The sequence below is a fragment of the Macrobrachium nipponense genome, chromosome 34 (genome assembly GCF_015104395.2).
Source record: "Macrobrachium nipponense isolate FS-2020 chromosome 34, ASM1510439v2, whole genome shotgun sequence".
NCBI lineage: Eukaryota > Metazoa > Arthropoda > Malacostraca > Decapoda > Palaemonidae > Macrobrachium > Macrobrachium nipponense.
The window spans coordinates 45318910-45343311 of NC_061095.1; positions in this window are offsets into that span (position 1 = coordinate 45318910).

Below are 24402 nucleotides of genomic sequence, written 5' to 3' on the forward strand. Positions count from 1 at the left end.
ATCTTTTTGCAGTACGCATCTTTTTTTGTTTTGGTCTCTTATCGTCTAACTATTAAAATTAATAATCTAGGGATTTTCCTTTATTTACCTTTTTGTCTACAGAAAAACAATACTAACTAAGGCGGGGCAATTGGACTGAGCAAAAAATGACATTTTTTTTAAAGCTACGTTTTATTGTTATTGGATTTAAACCAAATAAACTAAAGATATCATTTCTAAACAATGAATTAGCGAGACAGCAAGAGAATATTATATATTATTATATAATAATCAAACTATCTCCCAAACATAATGACATTTTCAACAAAACTATAGGTAAGTTTTAAGATTTTTAAAAATTTATATCATATGCATACAAAGAAAAGGTAAAACGGGGAAAACAAAAAAATTTAATTATACTAAATTTTGTCCTATATAAAAGTTCTTGAAAATCAGGTATAAAGGAGTACAATTTCTTTGAGCATAACTGATGTCGTAAATTGAAATTCAATATAGAAAAAAGCAGAAAATCCTAACAGCACCCAATTGCTATAACACCAAATGTAAATTATTACGGTTTAATACGGACGATAATGACAGCAATTAAATTACTATTTAAAAAAACAATTACAGGAGTTCAATAATGTCGTCACAAAATAAATACAACAAGGAAAACACGGACATGACAGTAAGGTAAGAAAAATGTAATTGAGAAGGAGAGGCTTGATAAAGAAAAAAAAATATCTGAGTAAAACAGTTCCAAAGGAAATCAAAATACATAACCCCACCTTCTGTTAAATAATATAAACTGGAGATTCCATACCTGATCGTCTGCTGTGAGGTCACAGATGCAGATGGAGGCTTGCGGGACATCCTACTCATCGCTATATTATTCAAAAAATAATAATGATGTAAAATTATTGACACTAGCTCAGTTGTTATTTTAGTTATGTTCCTTTTACTTGATTACCAGTTAATGCTAAGTTTTGGAAAAGATAATGCATATTTCATAGGTTAAAGTGAAAAGTAATATTTATAGTAATCTCAAAATTAAAATGAAAAAAAAAAAGTGATATTGGTTCAAAGTTATCTTCAGATTGTCGGAAAAATGTGATGGTTTTTTTAGTTATTAACAGTTGAAGTCAAACTGAAATAAGGCCTTAAATTTTGAACATAGAAGGCTTTGTAATTATCACTACTTTATTTGTATTTGAAATAAAGGGAATTACCAAAACGCGCTATCCATTCCAAGAAAAGAAGGAAGAAACAGGGATTAAGGTATAAGTTGAGACAGAATAAGAGCACAGCAGTTAAGCAACTAAGGCTAGATATTAAAAGGGGGTCCAAGAAGGTTAGAAGAATAAGCTGATTAGAATTCGTGGAGCTAAAAGCTGCAGCCTGACGATGGCCAATATACTGGAAACTTAACTCTCAATGCATAAGGTTAGAGCTAGTGGCTCCTTAACCCTCCCTAAGACAGGAAATGTCAGGGAAACGGCAAGGACTATGGCAGTTGACTTCCCATTAGAGAAAAGTTTACCATTCTACAAAAACATTATAACTCTTTTACACGCTTAGAATTGGCTTAAAACTACATACGGCATAGAAAAACTACTTTGCTTCTTGAAACACAGGAATGAGGTAAGTTATTTTCTATACAAGCATCTTGAAAAACAAGGATGAAAATTCCTTACTAAAGAAATATAGTTAAAATGGATAATGACTCGTCTTCTGCAATGGACCTGAGTGATAGGAAGAAAATAAAGAACACGAGGCGTCTTCACACCTAATCTAGAAAGAACTTAATAGGTTATCTCTCTGCTCTTTTACTTCTCTACGCATCTTTGTCTTGTATATTCTGTGGTTCTGTCTTTCTCTTTTCCACAACTATGAACTGTTATATTGGTGAAAAGTATCCTAATTATTTCATGTTGTTTTGCATTACTAAAATTCTAGTAAATAAAAGAAAAATTATATATAGCCCAAATTTTTTTTTAGTGTTATTGCCCACATTGCCCGCTTTCTCTATGAGGTTGGCCCAATCATGGAAATTGTATAAGTAATATAAGACATGCATCTGGTGTATGGTTGCTACCTCAATATAAAAGTAAGTGAATGAAATTTTGGCTAATTTGCTGATACTCGATGTTCCTATATTATAATCTATATTATTAATATATATATACTTATATATAATACTTATATAATTATATATATAGTATATTATATATTATATATAATATAAATCATATACAGGAGGTGGCTTGCTAGCTTACTGAAAACCACCGTTAACAATAAGGTGAAAGTTTTAGTATCGATCTCCGTGGGACAGTCATGTCAGTATATAAGATTTAATTAAGCTATAGGAAATGCATTCATAAATACTGAGTTCCTAAGCAATTTTAGGTCTCTATTTATGTCGCATATTTCCTTAAATGCACATTTAACACTCAAACCAGTGCTCTGGTCAACAACAAAATGTTTACGACCCACTTTCTTAATTACGTTTAATAATTAAGGAACTTTACCTCTATGCTCAAGAAAACTATCTGTGCCACTCCTTCCCTTCTTGTCCTGACGGCGCAACATCTATTGGATGCTTCGTCAGTTAATTGCCTCAACTCTCCGGGTTTTACAAGTCGCGGATTCGTGTTCACTTCTGGAATCCCCCCCGCCCTCCCCGGAGCCGAAACGAAAAAACTATTGTGCGTGACAAGTGTACGTTGGGACACAGATTTACCTGGTACACCGTATTGAGGAGACTTCCTCTACCTTTCCTCCCACTCCCTTATCTCTCTCTCTCTCATGAATGTTACAGTTTAAAGTATATTTGCCGATTTTTTTTTGTATCTATCTAATCTAATAATATACTTTAAATGTTTTATATATATAAACGATTCACGCTGTTGCTTACCTGCCAGCAAGGGCAGGCACTACGGTACGGTTGATATTTATAGCCTATGTGTACGGTACGGAAATTCACAAAAAACGCAACGACAATTTTACCGAAGTACGGTACAGGTACAGTCCAGGTACGGAAAAATGTGCAAATCCGTACCGTACTACCTTACCTTAGGACAATGGATATAATTACTTTGGTCTACGTTGAAAACAACGGGAAACAATATTAATTAATTATTAATAATCATAACCAGTTAATATAGGCATTTTTAACTATTATTATTAGCAGCAGCGAGCAAGTAGTAGAAGCCATTACTAGTTTGTCTAAGATCAAAATTTTTTTTCTTTCTTTATTGATATTGACTTGGGTTATGAGTAAATGATTATAATATTGGACGTAAGGATATTATTGCTTGTATGGGGAGAGATAGAAAAGATAGACACTGTGAGTTATATGGTAAATCTACTGTTATACTTGTGTTTAGTACCTCCTTCGCAACGTTCATTTGGACTTAGGGCATCAGCCATATGCCTTGCATTACAGAAGGTGAAGAAAGAAATGGCCCGTCTTAGGAACATCAGCTGTCGGCGCATGGTGCAGGAAATCCGTTTGTCACGCAACTTTTTAACTTTTTTTTTTTTTTTTTTATTTTTTTTTTGTTTTAGCAATGAGAGAGCCGCCAATTGTCACCTCCAGAATTGGTTGAATAGGTAACGGCTCTTTATTAGTTACTCTGATGTGTTACAAATAAAAATTGAGCATTGTTTACCGGACATTCCAATAGATAGAGATAAGCCGTGATGATACCGAAAAATGACAGGCAAAAATCTCGTACTGATTTACCAGTCTTCATTTACAGTGTTAAATTGACCAAAAAAGTGACTGCAATGTCTGGAAAAACCACAGTAAGAAGCTTTACCAAATTAACAAATAAACCTTACCTTTATTCAGGCTTTGTGTTAATTGTCATTTATTTCCTGATATGTTTGTAATTCACACGTTTTTTTTATGAAGTTTAACGTAATTCCATTTGGTTTTTTTATTTATAATATGGATAATTGTTATGGTAATTGTAACTGAAAAACTTGATTGAGATTGTTCATCCTAGAGCCGCCCTCTTACTTTTCGATAACTCATCTGACCAACTGCAAATTGGAGAGAGTTTTGGTCGCTTCCAAATTTCATTATTATATTATTAAGGAAGAATCTTTGACAAGCCAGCTACCAATTCTAAAAAAAATTTTATTCCATTTTTATTTCCTTTTTTTGTCGCAAAAAGGTTTGTGAAAACATTTTTTCCAGTATTTGAAGTTTTGTATTCCAGTATCATTTTTATAATCAGCATAATAATTTTCACCACAATAAACATACGAAAAATTTAACTTATGGCAAAAATCATAGGATGCTAACGATAATTTCTACAGTGTCTAAAATATTTTAGATATGTTTGTTTTGTATGTATTAAAGGTATCATAAGTTACAAATTACAATTGTTGCAGAAATTGACTGTAAAAGGAAACCAAACACTCAAGTATAAAAGTCTTTGCACATCTGCATTTCTTAAATTAATAATAGCGTGTGCGAAATGGAAATGAGTAATGACGTTTTATATATGTATTCGTAAGCTGTGATTACAATTGTGAAATATTAAAAATTGTTATTGTATTTATATTGTGTCCCATCTTGGTTAAAAAATTGAAGTTGTAACGTAATTCGATAAACATAGCAGGGTAATTATGTTCATAATTATTGTAATAGACATAACGCAAACGTAATAATCTCCTAACCTGCTTAATGCTTTATATTACATAAGATATGCGACAGTAGATAACTCATACGAAATGCATGAGCATAAAAATAACGGGAAACAAAAATTTTATTTTTTTGTTTTCTGTTATGTTATACATGGGAGGAAAACTGATTAGAAATTCAGTGATTTTCACTGCACTTACGGCTTCTCTCGGGGCACCTGTGAGATTGTTAATATTTAATAAATCGACTTATCTTTCTCGGGATCTAGGGATTCATGTCTGCCACCCTTATTTGGCCAGTCAACCAATTCAAAGTCCTTCTCGATCTAGAAACACATTCCTGGACTATTCTGGCCGTATGGATGGGCAGCCGTCATGAATGAAAAGGACAGGAACAGGTGAAAGGTGTAAAATTCCTGCTGGTGAACGTGAAGGGAGTGAAGAATCCTGAAGAAATTTTAACGTATTTCCACTGGGGAAAAACCTTCAGTCTGGTGATATCACATATACCCATGTAAGGAAATCCAGGCCCACACATTTACGGTTACAAGGCCTCCTGGCAACTTCGTAAATGTTTTCCTCGGTGTATCGAAGGAAAACATCTGAATTTTTTAACAAATTTACGCGTTGCTTCCGTTAACGGGAAAAATAATGATATATGCGTTTGGGGGAAATGTGATGCTAAGTAACAAACCACTGCCTTAAAGATAATGTTTATTCAGCTATGATGATTAATACTTATTACAAATTTCGCCTCATCCAACCTCTTCTATACATTAAAAAGCCCTGAAAGCAGATTAATGGAATTTCACGTTTAAGAAGAGAGAACACCACCACCTTTAGTGTTGCAAACAGAACAATTAACAATTTATCATTATGAAGACTACAGAAAATTTTAACGTTATCAGTGACAGTTAATGACTCGTGAGATGTTTGCAATTGCCAGTAAACAAGCCAATCAAATCACTCAGTCCCATAATCGTGTGATTCTAATATATCCACTTGTTCAGTGATAACAACGATATCATGTACAGCACCCCTATTACACGCTAAACAAGTGTCACCAATCCTGGCTAGACTCGAGGCTGTTTGCTATAAATTTTGAGTCAGGTTAATCTGTACCTCTGCTAGTACTAGTCTTGTTATTCGATCTCCAAATGTGTGAACAGCAAATATGGTCTTCCTGGCGCCAGATCGTCGCTCTACTGAGAAAAGTGGGCTTCCAAATACGTGCTTTTTGCACAGCGTCTTGACGTCGTACCTGCGCAGTAACTAAATGGAAACGGAGGCATCAGCTTAGGGACTAGATAATTGGACGAATTTGGATAGCCATTTTAGTTATTTCATTTTAATTTATTAATTAATTTTTAAACAATAAAACTTACAAAAACCAGTAAAAATCATGAAACCTAAAGTATAGTGCCTTGGTCTGTTGAACTTAATAGTGATCTTTATCTTTACTTTCCAAGAATACACAAATAGCGTGCCCTATAAGGTTAAAAGGCGTAATATTAATATTGATCATCATCAGGTATCTGACATGTTTAAAATTACGTATTTCAGTTTCGGAAGACCTCCACCACGAAAGACCACCGTTTAGGATAACGACGACATTCGACGAGCAGCATAAATAAGAAGATGATTTTACCAATATATTGCTATTGTGAACGCTTCTTGCCATTAAAGTTCGGCATTATGTACGGTGCGTTGCAGAAGACGGTCTGCATTGAGGCAGAAGGACCTCATAGAATTACCTGACCAAGAAGGAATGTGCTCGCCGAAACGGAATTCGTGCCTGATAGGGCTGGCCTTTTGTTCCACATTTGTGGGGAGGATATGGAATTTTGGTCTCGAGTGTATGCAGTGACGAAAGATCGTGTAACTAGCAGAAGTCACGGCAGAATACATAACCGAAAAGACGAGCTAATATAAGGTGAGTTTCTATAATCATTTAATAACAGTCAGACTATAATAACTTATGAAGCCACGGGTAATATATAATCCAAAATATAATAATTTTGTCAATAACCAATGTATTTTCCGCTAATGAATTGATGTATTGCCACGAGAAAGGGATCAAAATAAAATATTCTTCATTGAAAAAACCCTCCAGTAGTTATCTACTATGGCCAGCTTTGTCAGGCATTAATCAAAAGCCAATTATAATGTTATGAACAATAAACGTAGGCAATTTATAAGATAGGAGTACAGACTGTTTAATGAATTAAAGAAATATCATATCATACAACGGGACTGTTGCAGATTAAAGTTAATGCTATTATAAGTATTTAATCCTTGCAGATTAATAAAAACATCTGAACTGTATTCCAAAGGGTGTTACTTAGCATTTTATTACCAAAACCGTATAGCATTATATTTCCTATTACCCCCCCCCCCCCCCCCCGTGAAAAAGCAAAGCGTAAGTGTTAAAAATTAGATTTTTCCTTCTAGAATTACTACAGAGGATGAATTTACGAGGTGACAGGAATGAGCACGTCACAGTAAACGTTTTGGGGCTGCGATCTTTTACATTATTGATGATATCACCAGGATGAGTGGGAGGTTCACTGTAGTGAAAAATACAATTGAAACTTCTTCGGGGATTTCAACTTCTTGTACACAACAACAGCGGAATTATTCATCCCCACTGATCCTGTCATGTGTCATTCACGACCGCTGCCATCCATCACAGGCCAGAATAGTCCAGGAATGGTTTCAAGGATCGAGAGGATCTGCAGTGCTTGACTGGCCAAGTAAGGATACAAAAAAGAACCTACTGAGAATATTAAGCTAATTTGGTAAAAATGTTGGAGACCTAGAGAGGGAGTGAGACCAGATCAATTATGAAACTCTGGGAAACACAATGGAAAACTCTTCCACAACAAGACCACAGATCGTCAGGAAAACCATGAATCTCTATTGCCTGTAACAGATTGTAAGAGGTGTCTAGCAGGAAGGTGGCTGGACCTTCTCATTAATATTAAAAATAAATGTAAAAAATGAGTGTGTATCTTTGGATTATCCCCATGGCTTCCGCTGAACTCCATGTCGTATTGATGTAAAAAAAATCGCAACAGAACTATGCATATCGTTTAGCTCCAGGTATTGATTATTATAATTTATTTATTAGAAAGTGTGAATTTGATATCTTAAAGGGAGTTCAAAAATCTAAAGGGAATTTCGATATCCTGATGTTCTAAAAAAATATCTAAAAAGAGAAACATTAGGCCAATACATCAAAAACTACATTTCCTCCAAATAGCTCTTTCCACAAATGGACAGGTAAATGACTGAAAGGGGCTGTTTAAACAATAGTGACGTCTTTCTTCTTATGCTCACACGAATGATAAGAGCGAAAGGAATTCTTGTCCGTATACATTAACACAGTATCACAATTAATATATTAGAAAAATATAAGCCAAGTAGATGTGTTTATCCAGACAGGTAATAATTTATTTGTAATGAGGGCGTGTAGGGAATAACCTATACAGGAGATTCAAGGAGGGAATACAAACCCAACCATGAATACATGAAACCTTTGAACAATCACAATTGGTTTATCATTGGCAAAAAGAATTAAGTTTACCATATGGGATTGGTTAAAGTTTGACACCAAGTTTGGGAGTCCGTCTTCAATTTCCATTACCACGTTGTGGAATTTTCTCTGTCCCTAGTAGTTTACATTTTTGTGGGGATATTTCCTCAGGTCACCCTCTACTCTCTCTCTTCTCGCTCGCTCTCTCTCTACTCTCTCTCTCTCTCTCTCTTCTCTCTTCCTTTTAATTCTATATATTATTTACAAAAGAGAGTAGTTAAACCCAATCCTTGTCTCTTGTAAATGTGTTGTATTCAGACAATATCTACAGTATTTATAAATATATTAGAATAAACACTAAAAACAACGCAGGCATTAAAGAAAACAAGAAAATATTTCAAGTGGAGCTTTTCGTTAAGCCATGACACTCTATCCCACGAGCATATCTACTTCGTCCACTATCATCTGGGTCGCAAACAGGCCCACCTTTACCCCTAGACCCCCACCATTTCAGTCTGTAAGCAAAGCCAGGATGGGACACGGTAACAGGCAAAAGCAAGATAGCTTGTTTTTTCCCCCCCCGGTTTTTTGAAAAAAAATTTTAAAACCATTTTTTTTAGATTCATAAACCTGTAGACGGCTTAACAACAAGAACTCAATCCCCGACACCACTCCCCCGGGCCCCGAAAAACAATATTATACGCATATATTAGTTTAGTCAAGATTAGAGGTGTTAATGGCATATGCAAACAACTGCATACTTAGGCGCAGTGATATTTCTAGATGGACAATGGTCACTTTAAATTAAGCTAATATGAGAGAGAGAGAGAGAGGGAGAGAGAGTGAGAGACTGAGTGAGAGAGATGAGAGGAGCTAAGGCGTAGGACATTTCAAACTCGGTTCACTTAGTGTTTGGGTATGTCATGTCCTATTATAATTATTGGTAGGAAAAGCACTGCAACGATACTATAAACTTGGCTTTCATGATAAAATTAAAAATATCCTGCTTGACGTTCGTGATTCTTTCCAAATACCAATGTAACTTAAAATTTTGATCAATTTTTAAGTATTGCGTAATGAATATGACCGATACATAATAACAGACACGGTGGTAAGATAACGCCTTACACGAAAGTTAAATGGAATCTTAATAAACAAACTTATATTAAAAATGAGACAGTAATCTTAGTTACAGCGATATAACCTGCTCAGATTACTTTTTTTTTTTTTTACTCCGTGTGTGTGTGTGTGTGTGTGTGGGTTTCTCCAACCATACCTAATGACTCCTCCCACTGAAAGAATTCCAGAGCTTATTGGTGGAACTCTTGCTAAGAGAGGAAGAGTCCTCCCCCCATCCCCCTCAGTAAACACTGTTACCATATAATTTTTCGAAGTCCCTCAAGAAGGTGTACCAGGGAAACCTGTGTCCAACTGTACCTACTCAAGGTCGTTTTCTTTACAGCAAATTACATGCTGACACAATAAGGAGGTAGACAAAGCTCCGCCTACTTGTGGTATATGATGGTATGTGAGGACACCGTTTTCTCTTAGCCTTGGTCTTTCTCTTAACTTTGGTTATAGTATCCTTGGCATGCCAGGTAATGCAGCAATAATAAGGGGTTGTTTGTTGGTTACAGCATACACCAATAGGAGAAAAATGGCAATAAATTTAGAATTATTCTCAATAGGTCTGCGAATCTTCATAACACACTTGGAAGCACAAACCATACGCATATTGGTCAATCAGTCGATCTATGTATATATCTCTATATCATAAGTATGTGTGTGTGTGTGTGTGTCTATATATATATAATATATATATATATATATATTATATATATATATATATATATATATATATATATATATATATGGGTGTGTGTGTGTGTGTGTGATATATAGGATATCATATATATATATATATATTATATATATATATATAATATATATATATATATATATATATATATATATATATATATATATATATTATACGCACCATTATCCAATCAATAAACACTGAAAATAGGGTGAAACCCATACGCCCCTTAACCTACTTCCATTTATATAACTTAAGAAAATACAATAACAATAATTAAATGAACACAGAATCTACAAAAATCAACATATTTATAACATCCATTATTACTCAATATAATACCCAGGAAATGGGATGGGGAGGAGGGCAAAGACACTAAGGTCAGGAACGTGGGTCAAAGAACGGTCTAGGTATGTGGGTCGCAGGAGGGTTGAGTTGTGGAACAGAGAGGGAGGGAGGTAAGGAGGAACAGGATGGGGATGAAAGACGTTCGAATGCATAGGTTGGCGATACTTGGTAACACCTTGTAATTCCAGAGTAAACGCCTGAACTAATACCATTTGACAGTACACTATATTACCGAAAATTAGCGGCGGGTTTCTTATACAGTGTGTCAAAGCACCATTCCGATCAAATAGCTTGTTAGAAAGATATTCAAGAAAAATGAAAGTTTATTCACTCTAATCTTTTTTAAAGTTTATTTCCCTTTTATGTTTAAAAAATAACATATATAAGTAAGGTGTTTACCAGGAATTTTCAGACGTCTTTGTGTGTGTATGTGTGTGTGTGTGCTACTTAAAAAATTAAGAAGAGGGCTAAGTAACTGAACTCGAAGTCCTTTTCCAAGAGGTTGAGATTTTTCTATGTGAAATCTCCGATTCATCTTTGACAATTTCAATTTAGGCTCCAGAGTACATTTCAGATTCTTCAAGATGAGCGAAAATACTTTTCACCTCTTTTCCATCTTAGAAGACTGATTCCAAGACGGATTTATTTTCGCTGATCTTCCTAGACTTTCTCACATTTCTTTAAATCTCGTCACCAGTTTGGTTTTATTAATTCATTCGGTTTTTCCAGTTTTATCAGATTATATACTTTATCACAAGAGTGCATGTCTGCTAGCCTTAAACTTTCATTCAAAATTCAAACGTGGAAATGCAAGCAGAGAAATATGCAGTAATCTCAACGAAAGCACGATGGACAAAGTCACGTAGACTGTACTATTCCCTTGAAGCCAACTGATTTACACACGACAGTTTAAGAAGCACCTCTGCACCTACGGTAGTTAGCGGTGACTCTTGGATATTGCTGACATGGAAATTATATATATATATATATATATATATATATATATAATATATATATATATATATATACTATATAATATGATGTATATGTATATATATATATATATATATATATATATATATATATATATGTATATATATATATATATATATATATATATGTATATATATGTATAGTATATGGCATATATATATAATATATATATATATATCTAGTATTTTGGTATATGTGTATATATCTATATATATATATATATATATATATATATATATATATATATGATTACGACCGTATTTACGGCCGTAATTTCAAGGGTTCTTGTCTCTACTCAGAATTTGCGGTCAGTAAAAATGTAACACAACTCTGGAACAAAAGAACAAACACCTCAACAAAAGGTTACAATACAAACACACCCAAAAAGAGGTAATGGTTGGTAACAATAACAACCAAAATAAATGAATGTATAAATCAAGGGAAAACCAACCTTAAGATCTTTAAAAGATCACCTACAGCTAAATTAAACCCTAAGATAAGAAATAGGAAATTTTAAATGTGACACTTCAGGCAGGTATGTCAAATTACTGGCCAGAAAAAATCAAACCTAATAAACTAAGTTAGGTAGAAGGAAGCAAGAGAAAATAAATGGGAAACTTAATATTATTCCTACCTAACACAGACAAACTAACTTAAATGCTAAACTGAACTTAAGTAAATAAAATATGAATTACAAAAAAAAATAATCTTACAAATTGATGCAACGTAATAATCACAAGAAGCTTAGAGAATCATCTCCTCAGGTCATACAAGATCCAGAAGAACGTGCTGCAAACAGGGGCGTGCTAATGAATGCCGCGGGTGACAAACACCAGCGACCACACACAAGGCAGCGAAGGATTAAAGAAGCCGTGATCCAAATCTCCAAATCTCCGTACAAAACTGCAGAAGTGACCAAAGATTAAGTGGCAAAGCGTCAGGCTGTGAGGAGGAACTCGAACTAACTGTCACGTATCACCACCCTTACGATCAAGCCTTCCACTCGAGTCAACACAGCTCATAGGAGAGAAAAACAACGATCGTTAATAAGGCACTTCAGTGGTTCACTAATACCGGGGGAGAAGGCGGTAAACAAAGCAAAACTGCGAAGTCATATGACTCCCTTACGAGTTCATCAAACTAGAAAAGCTTAAGTATACGAAAAAACGACGCTAGCTTATTAATAAACTTAAAACTAAAAAAAAAAAAATCAAAAGGTTGGAAAAGTATTAACTTATAATTAAATTATAATGAATTTACTTTAATCTATATATATATATATATATATATATATATATATATATATATATATATATATATATATATATAACTATATAAATGTATATATATATATATATATATATATATATATATATATATATATCTATACATATATATATATATATATATATATATATATATATATATATATATATATATATATATATATATATATATATATATATAAATATATATATATTTATATATATATATATATATATAGCTACTATATATACTATATACTATATGATATATATATATATATATATATATATATATATATATATATATATATATATATCTATATATATATAATATATATATCTATAAGGAGCACATGAAAACGGCATAAGAAAGAAATTAAATCCTATATTTCAGAGACTGCTGTCTCTCCCTTCAGGTAGGTAATGAATGAGAAAAGTTACAGAAAAGACGGCAATTATACCAAGAGATCCATCCACAGGTAGCCGTTTTAGTGCTAAGTCACCCCTGCTGATAATTCCTCTTTAATCTTCTTAAGCGTTGGCTGAAGGAAGATTTATGGGCCCTTTATATTACGAGATGGAATTCTGGTGTAACAGAACCTCTTTACAGGTCATTTGTGTTTGTATTTGAGTGTATGTGAGTTTGTGTGTGTATGCTTAAAGCGTAATTTACTTTGGTGCCTCTATTGAAAATATTTTCATTTAACCCAGATTCTAAAGTTAATAACTTAATTCTCACGTATTTCGATCCTGTCAATTAATTATTAGAGCGTAACTCCAGCGTTGCTTATTTTGAGGAAAAATTCGGTTTTTCTGGCCTTTATTAACCTGTGAAAGAGTTGGAACCTTTTATGTCTGTTGTTCCATTTCATAGTTTTCTGAAAAGAAAGGAAAAATGGACACGCGATAAAATCAATGTATTTCACAGAAAAACTAAAATAGAAATATACTGGCAAATACGCGCCTAGTTTTATAGAGGAAAATAAAGGAAAAAATAGATAAAATAAACAGAAAAGACGACGAAGAATGAATTGAAAAACAAACGAAAAATTCAGGAAAATATTCGGCGAAGAGGAAGGAAAAACGAATAAAAGAAGCAATATGAGAGATATAAAGATTTCTTTGAACCGGAGAATAAAATTACGTGATGAAAATATGTAGAAAACAAATAGTATTTTTTGGGTCAAGCCAATACTTTGATGTAAAAGAGTTTCCGAAAAATATTTATAGAAGCTTTGTACGAAAAAATTGAATTTGAAAGGTGTTCCATAAAAGCTTTGAATAAATGAGAGGATCGTCGTTGGATTATACAAGTAAATTATAATGTAGCAGCCAAAATTTTCATCGGAGGTGCCTAATACGCACACAACACACACCACACATATATATAGAGAATATATATATATATATATATATATATATAGAATATATACATATACATACATATATATATATATATATATATATATATATATATCATATATATATAGTGGGGTGTGTGTGTGTTTGTGTGTCCGTGTGTAAGTTTAAAGCATTTACCAAGTTGGCCACATTATGAAATGTCATCATCTAACTCAGCTTCTAAGGTAAAAGTTTATCATTAATTCTCCCCCATTCTGACCCTATGAGTTATTTATTTCATATGTCTAAGACTTGGTTATTTTTTTGAAAGTTTATTTTCTTTTTGGGTGGGTTTTTTTTATCTCGAAAGAAGTTGGAATCATTTTTCTATATTGAAGAAAAATGGACACTTGATCAAATGAAGGATATATATATCCTATAACTATATATATATATATATATATATATATATATATATATATATATATATTATATATCCATATATATATATTTATATATATACTATATATATATATATCCATATATATATGTTTTCAGGGAATTTTCTCCCGAAACCAAAGGAAATAAACAGTCTTTTACCACGTTTAAGGAAACCTTTTATAGAGTTTTTGCCCCTTCGACTTTGGAGGAATCCATTCTCCTTTCTCTTTTTGAAAAAAGCTATCCTCTTCTCCATTGGTGCTGAATTTACCCCCTACAGAGCGACCCTAATTTAAAAGGCCATGGAAAGCAGCTGCCCAGCCTCAGAAGACTCTCAGAAGACGCCAGGACCTAGGCTAGGTCAGGACCAAACTGGCCCTACCAGACGCCGCTGCCACCCCCCCCCCCCACCCCCCCCCCCTCCTCCTGGGTCGCTAATTCCATGCTTTGGGAAGCCAAGTATATTTTTAACAGTCCATAGTGTTGCGACTTAGAGAAGGAGACAACAGCATCATCTAAAGGTACCGTATGGGGAAATTCCATTTCAAACCAGGGAATGTTTTATCTTTGTCTGATTTCATTTCTTGCCCCCAAGCAACTTGGTGCAGTTCTGTTTCATTCCCCACCCTTTGCCATCTGGGCTCAAAAAATTCTGTAATAAACTCCCTTGTGACACTAGTAATATTTCCCCCTAGTTGAATTTAAGCCACGAAATAGGTTCCTGCTGTGTAAATTTTTCCCAGTCATTTCAGTTTTCCCCCATGAGTGGCCTTTTGATTTGAGAGAAAAAAAAACAGTGAGTAAAGTTTTTCCCCCACGTGTGCCACCCCTGCCTTATGCCTTGCCCCTCTCCTTGCAGACAAACGCTGTGCCTGGCTATGGTAAAAACTTGGATGTCCTTCGACGCTTGCAAAATTTTCGCTCGTTGCGCAATTTTTTCCTAACCCCACCTGACCGGGCTGCTACCCCCTCTGCTGTTTCGGGTAGACTGAGAGAAGTTCTCTTGTGTTTTCCCTGGACCCTCTTGTAAATTATGTAAAACACAGTTGCTTTTAAAACTAGAGTCCAGCTTATGTAAATTCCTCCTCTTCCGTAACACACGGCCATTATGGGCCTGGGAAATTGTTTTCAACCCCTTTTTTTTTTTTTATTTGTTCAAAAACCCCCTCGTCCTCGAGTCAACGGGCCTAAATTTTCAATGTAAATGTAATTTTCTTTTTTTCTGGGAGGAGACGACGGTGGAATTTTGAATATATATTTATATAGATATATAATATATATATATATATATATATATAAGATATATATCATATATTTATATATTTAGATTTAGATATATATATATATATATAAATATATGGTATATATATCTATATATATATATATATATATATATAGAGAATATAATAATCTATAGATAGATATATATCTATATAGAATATAATAATATATAATCTATATAATATATATATATATATCATATATATATATAGACTATATAGAATAAATCTATATATATATATATATATATATATATATATATATATGAAACTCATATATATAATAACTACATTATATATATATATATATATATATAGTATATATATAAATATATATATCATAACATATAATGATGGAATAATATATATCTTTTATATATAATATATATATCTATATATATATATATATATGTATATATATATACACTATATATATATATATGTATATTTTATATATAAAAATATAATATCTATATATATATATATATAGATATGTATATATCATATAATATAATATATATAGATATATATACTGATATATAAATATCTATATATATATATACATATATATATATCATATAATATATATATATATATATATATATATATATATATTATATATATATTATATATATATATAGGTAATATTTATATATATAGTATCTATCTATCAATATCTATCTATATATCATAATATATATCTTATATATATATATATATATATATCTACTCTATATATATATATATATATATATATATATATAATATCTATCTATATCTATCTATTATATATATATATATATATATATAGATAGATATCTATATATATATATATATATATACATATACATATATATATATATAAATATATATATATATATATACATTATCTATATAGTATACATATATATATATATATATTAAAAAAAAAACAAATAAATATAATATATATATAAACATATATATATATATATATATATATATATATATATATATATATAGGATATATAATATATATATATATATATATATATATATATATATAGATATATATATATATATATATATATATATATATATATATATATATATGTGTGGCGTGTGGTGTGTTTCTGTGTGTCTGTGTGTGTGTGTGTGTATGTGTGTGTGTGTGTGTGGGCGTGTGAGTGCATATACTCTCGACTACTCCGAAGTGTGAAAGCTATTAAAATATCATAATCACTCATCTTTTATAACATTACATTTTCTCTCTCTCTCTCTCTCTCTCTCTCTCTCTCTCTCTCTCTCTCTCTCTCTCTCTCTCTCTCTTTCGATGGATAAATCATAAATGCTAAAAAAAATTAGAAATCCAAACAGAAGAAACTTTTCTATAATATAATGACAAGAACTGGCAAAGCCCTAAGGAACACTAATGTTACTTTGTCAAATTAATCATCCACTTTAACGTGCAAGTTTGTCTTGGTCTTGTCGACAAGAAAGTTTCTAACATATGTTGTATAACTTCGTCGTATAATTGCTTAGTTCAAAGTTTGAGTCTCCTTCCTGCAAACCTTATTCTGGGTTCCTTTCCTTATCGCAGATCAGTTTCATGATGGGAAAAGTCTGAAACAAATGGTTGATTAGCGAAGTTACAGACATGCACTGAATTGTGAAAAGTTTCATTTGGAGGAGATGTGAATTCAAATAAAATCAAATTTACATTTTGAACAATTGTCCGTGGTTGGAGAAGCAAGGGTCAAAGACAGGGAAAAAACTGGGCAAATAAAAGATTCAAAGTTTATCACAAAATGAACTTAAAAAAAATTAGATATTAAATGTTTACAAAGTTGTTTTTCCTTTGGAATAATGAAGGAATTGGTCAACTGTGTGTTACTTAATTGAGATGAACCTCATATGTATAACAGCAATATTATAATCTCTGTTTAAAGTTTCACTCTGTTAGAGATTAAACGTCACAGAAACAATGACAGTAAAATGAAAGTGGCTTCCCAAAATGATGAAAACACTTGCAAAGTTACCCAAGGATCCACTTGTTCACCACTTTTCACATTTCCTCTGTCAATTCAAAACAGGAAATAGATTGCTTTAGTACATTCCAGCTTTTTTATACATTCCTATGCTTTAGCTTATTTGAATACGTTGCAAAACTACATGTATTTTTATATTTGCATTAGGTAATGATTTGGTTTTTATATGATCCTTCTATTTTATCAAATATTTACTTTCCAAGTAAATTCGAGTGTTCCAACGGAATATGTGGTTCTGTGACTGACTTACCAAATGTGGATAGCCACTTAAATTATTTTTACCCTGGTGTGAAAATGTCAGTAGTTTGTAGCGGTAGGATAATCATATTCAGCATTGATATTGGACAAGTGTTGAAAATGTACACCTTATGGTTAAATACTTATCCGATACCACAATAGTCCCGTGGCATATGAAATATAGCAGCGCCCGCAGCGTTGGTATAATTTACAAACCGATAACGAACCGATAACGAACCGATAACGAACATCGTGTAATAAGCTGGGAAGATACTGCAGCGCTGTATAAATCTAGCGACATTTTGGGCAGATTGATATTAGAATCATGTTTCATTGATCAGATTAGTAATATCATCCTCAGTCCTGGATTTTATGAAGTTAGTAGTGTATTGAAAAATGGAATATTTCAAGAAACAAAATTCAAAAGAGCCTTTACCATACTAAGACAACATACGTACATAGAAAGTATTTATTCAGTATTTATTCTCTAATTACTCTTCACAACAGTCGGCCCTTTGCCGCAATACCTACCTTTTTAAATACTAGCAATTGGACAGATGATCTTTACTCTTGTATATGCACTTTTTTTTTTTTTTTTTTTTTTTTTTTGTTTTTTTTTTTTTTTTTTTTTTTTTTTTTACAAGACAGTTGCATTTTGTCCTTTCTGTTGCTGTGATCCTGTTTTGAAAAAAGGAGGAGGCTCAGGGTCTTCGAATCTTCCTTTCCCATTTCCTTAAGGTCGAATGATCGAACAGGTCGTAACAGCACCATGTGACAATTTTTCTTCTTCTTCTTCTTCCTTCTTCTTCTTCTTCTTCTTCTTCTTCTTCCGCCTCTTTCTTCTTCTTCTTCTTCTTCTTCTTCTTCTTCTTCTTTCTTCTTCTTCTTCTTCTCTAAAATATTCGAGAATCTGACAAGTAAATCGATAAATATTTTGTGAAGCGTCGTTATTTTATTATTTCTTACTTCAAGCGACGAGTGTATCACTGCTTTAAGTTATATTTATTTGTGCTTTCTTTTTTAAACACTTTCTTATCCTACGTAGGTTTCCTAAGACCGTCTGGTAAACTCACGATAGAGAAGATGAGTTTCTTGGTTAAAGATTATCCACACCAACATGTGACTTGTTGACACTTGGATATAAAAATATGTTTAATTCTTGGGAATAGATTTAATTCCATAGATTTTCTTCCCTATATAATAAATTGATGTTTACAGGGACATTTTCCAATGTACCATATTTTCTCAAGGATACCAAGAACGATTATTGAATATTTTATCTAAAGACTTTGAGAACCTAAATTAGAACGGAAATGAATGAAAATTAAATAAGACATCCATTTGACATTTAATTTTGCATGATCGCAACTGACATATACAAAGGCGAATCAGAACACCTGTCCAACACCAAGTCTGCTTCAGCCACAAATCAGCACAAAAAAGATTAGAAGAAAATCAAAGGTAACTGAATCTGAATCAACTCTGTAGGTTAAGAAGATCCAGATCACTTCCGCAACGCTTCCGGAAAGGATTCAGGATTCGAGGATGATGGAATGATATTCGGAATCTGCTGTTTTATCTGCAATGCCTGAATTGACATTCTGTGTCACATCAACTCCCTTCATTTAAAATATATATAGTCTGTCAAGGGAATCACTGAGTCAATTACTGCCCATCTGTGCTTAAGGCAGTGAGTAGAGTGAGTTGAAGTGGTTGGACAGCGAGATAAAGAGATTCACAAAATAAGAGAGAAAGGGTAAGGACTTCAAAATGGAATTGGGAGAAACCCCTCCAATTGCACTAGGAATATTGAAGAGGTTGGACAGCAGGTTTGAAAAGAGAAAGTGGGAATGGAAGTAAAGTGAAAGGCTAAAATGTGGGTGCACCTATGGGCAGAAGGGACGCACTAAACACAAAGTAGACCTTGACAAATAGAAGACTCTTTTGACAAAGTTCGTTGCATAGCTATCAGCTCTTTACTTGGGCACATGAACACGAAGCACAAGCCTTCTATATCGCCGTGATTAAAGAATCGCGTTAACATTATGCGTCCCTTGTGGAACGACAATCTCATATTGCATCATCTCCTTGACTGGACCTCATCCAAAGAAATGAAACTGGAAACATTTGAATCGGAAATAACTTTGCGTTTTTCCGATGGTCTTGATTTAATTAAATCTCTTTAGGCTGTTTTAAACCATTGTATTGCATTAACTTTCTCTTCGTATATTGATACGCATACATATAATATATATATATATATATATATATATATATATATATAATATATATATATATAATATATATGCAAAAGATAGGTAATATGTCGTACCTGTAAGTAAATGGGGATACAATCCACAATAATGTAAAATCCTTCTGTAGTTTTTCAAATATATATTTCTTGTACAGCAAATTATAGCTTTCGACAATCAGCTGATGGTCGAAAGCTATAAGTTGCTGTACAAGAAATATATATCTAAAAAAAAAAAAACTACAGAAGGATTTTACATATAACCAAGTAACATAATCATGAACCACATGCGTTCATAATATTTTCATAAAGTGGGATATTTCCAGCAGAAAATACCTTGATCCCAAAACATTTGCAGGAACAGACAACCTCTTCCTCATATAAAAAAAAAGAACGAATAAAGAATGAAACTTCATTTGGTCATAACGTAAGAAGCCATCCATTGTGACAGCTGTAAAGCCTGGGATCGAGGTCCATTGTTCCATAAAGCCTGGGCGGCCATTTACAAAGCATTTCGGGAGGAAGAAAATACCCAAAGTTCCAGGCAAAACGGGATTTATTTGTCTCGTGGGAATTAATACGAGGTTGTTCCTTCACTTCTGGAATCGTCCAATTTCACACTGAAGTCAACTTGGATTTTATTCCTCGGAATTCTGGGAATGTTCCAATGTTCAGCTACAGCGAAACCAAACGCATATCTTGAAATGCTTTTCTCTTTTATATTCTTGCCTTCTCGGAAATGTTGATGACGTAAAGACTGGAATATTTTAGTATACAACAGGAATAGATAGATTCCAGCATAGTTATTATATATGTAAATAACTTATCATTAATTTGCTATACTTTTTACCATAAACAACCAGTATTTCTGTTCACAAATATTTTCTATTTCTAAAAATTGGAGCATGAATTCCAGTCGGGTCAGTCATAAGAATCAACCAAGAAATCAATTTTCTCACTTCATAATAACTAAATCCATAGTTAGTGATATTATAGTGATATTATAGCATTTATTACTGTCAGAAGACGTTATATAACATTTCAGCTATATCATTTAACGGTCCATCTTTCAGTCTCTCCACCAAGTGTTGCATCAAGAAGTCGATACTATAGTTCGACAGATGTAAACTGATAGATTGTTTACCATCCTTGAGAAAAACCCTGTTGCCACTTCTCTCTTAACCTTTAAATCGTCCCCGTCTTAAGTCCTCAGCCATCTCCCAGCGAGGCAATATTTGGGACAGTGTTGATGCCCCAACGATTAACCGTAAATAATGTTCGTGTTGTCTTGTTATCGCGATGGTTAATGTTAAGGTTTGCTGTGTGGTAGTTTGCTGGTTCGAGTCTACGCTCGGCCATAATGATTGTTTACTTGGTGTTGGGTTGTTTTAGCTAATTTAATGCATAGTTATCGGGTTCACGTGTACTTTTTTGGTATTTCGAGTGTCTTCCTGTAAACAAATGAGGAAAGTTATCAGTTTAAAAGAGAGGGGAATTTCATACAGAACGGATATAACGAAGTAACGAAAGTTGGTATTTACTGTGGAATATTTGGACCGTTTGTTATAGGAACACAATTTAATTGAACCACATCACATCACATCACTTCAAGTTACGCTGCATACGTCAAGTCTACATGTATAAACACCTAACAATATAACCATATCGATGTTTAACGTCATGGATCTAATAAAGAACTATATGTGCGTATTCAAAATTGTGTTTCCTCCATCATTTACGTTAAGCAATAGAGGAATAGTGCATTAAACAATCGTTCAATTAAATTGTTAAATTATTCCATTAACGGACTCTCGCTATTATAACTCTTATACGTGAGCCCTTAAGAAAGTGGAATTACTGCCTGTTATAAACAACTACAGACAAGATGGAGGAGTCTGATGGAGGGCTGTCCCCAGAATAAGTGCTTCCGTCGAAAACTCGGTACGACAGTTGAAAATATTCGAACATTGAAAAATAAATTGGAGATCATCACTTGCCAACGTAACGAAAAAACGCAATGAATCACAGGCCTCATGTCAAATCCTGACAACCTGCACTTGGTGAAAATGTGTCTAGAGGAATATAACGAAGCTTTCGATAAGTACAAAAAAACTTCAACTTGTGTCATTGTTCATGGATAACATCTCAGACGAATTGGAATTGCAAGACCAGGAATTGTCCAGATATGAGACCAAGGAATTAGCATTCTGCAATTCCGAACCATACTGGTGAATGGAATAGATAACCATAAACGAAAAACGACTTGAAGAAGACTTGAAGAGTCTTTTAAGCAGATCGGTTCAAAACGTTCTTCCAACGGCCTTCTTCTCTTCCTTCTGGCAAATCGGCTATGTCCGAAAAGGTGCGAACCAAAGCACGCCTCGCTGAGTTGCTTGCCGAAAAAGAACTTGTGACAAAGAAAAAGGAACAGGAGGCAAAGACAGAAGAGATTCTATTGGATATCGAAATAGCCAAGATTCGAGCAAAAGCACGTGTTTTTGCAGAAACCGAAAATGACATTGGCGATGACAATGTTGGTAACAAGGACAATGAGACACATACCCAGCATTGATTGTGCAACGAGCCAACCATCAGGACGTGAATGTTATGGTCGCTGGACCTAGTGTAGCTGCCCCTGGAATTTGTGTGAGATGAAGTGCTAACTGCGGCAATATGGATACCAGGGTTATACTTCCTGTCACCCCGGAAAATAGTGCCAGCTTACCCCCAGTCTAAATCCCCAGCACTACACAAGAATTTGTTCCCAGAAATTCTTCAGAGACTGGTACTAACACTCGTGCACCTCCGGTCAACCGATTCGATGCCACGTCATCAACGTTTCCAAATCAAGAACAGTATACATATCCGCCTGTAAATACACCTGTGAACAGTAACTTTGGTGCACCTATCCACTGCCTAATTTGCCTCCAGTTAAACACCAATACAGCAACAGATTAGTGGTATTGCCACAGCTCATAGCTTTGCCTGCACCGGAAGTTCCCAAGTTTACCGGTGTATCTTCTGGAATACAGTGACTTCATACTGGCGTTTGACACCAGGATCTCCTCTAGAACAACCAGTAGCAGTGACAGACTTTACTACCTTCTACAGCATACCGACAGTGAACCTAAGGACCTCATCAGCAGCTGTTTATACATGCAGGCAGACCAAGGCTATAGTCAGGCAAGACAGTTGCTACAACAAGAGTATGGTGATCCCTATAAAGTATCCCTGGCATACTTGAAACACTAAACGAGTGTAAGCCGATAAAACCAGAACGAAGGAATGTCTGAAAAGATATTCCGCATTACTTGCTAAAAATGCTTCAGCGCCATGCAAACATTTACTCACCTAGCTGTTTCTTGATCATGCACCGAAACCTGCAGTGGCGTCCAGAATTGCCAAGTTATCTCCAGATAAATGGCGCGAAAAAGCCACAAACCGCAGACTCCTTGAGAACAGGTCCTCGTGCTTTGGTGACATTGTCCAGTTTGTTATTAACGCTGCAGAGTGTGTCAATGACCCAGTGTTCGGCAAAGAAGCAATGCATAGAGAACTTAATTCTAGTAAACCATCAAAAGGGAAACCAACAGAGTCTGCATTTGCTATGCAAGTTAATCGTGGAGAGCCAAAGTAGAACTCGTGGTTTTGGGTCACCCTCCTGTTTTTACTGCGGCAAAAATCATGAGCTGGATAACTGTGCAGATTTCAGGCAGAAATCTCTCGCAGAGAAAAAAAAAGTTTTATTATGGAGCAGCGTAGATGCTTCAGTTGCTACGGTTCGGTTCTGAATCATACATCGAAGGGGTGCATGAACAAGCGAAAATGTCACAAATGTGGCAAAGGTCATCCTACAGCCATGCATATAGATGGCTTCAAAACTACCTTGGAGGTCAGACTACTCTGACAGATCTTCATATTCTCAAAACCGTACAGAGGAATCCAGAAAAACCAAAACCAGATACAGCTACCAGCAACGTTATTTCTCATGGTTCCTCAATGGTTCTTCAAGCAATACTACCTGTTCGTATAAAACAGAGGGGAACCAACCGAGAAGTTCTCACCTACGCCCTCTATGACCCAGGAAGCACAGGGTGCTTCCTATCAGAAGAAACTGAAAGACGACTTGCAAGCTTTCGGTGTTCAAACAAATCTGCGTCTGAAAAACTATGCAATGGGGAGAGCATAGTCAAAAGCTACCTTGTCCAGGATCTCGTCGTCAGTGATATAAAC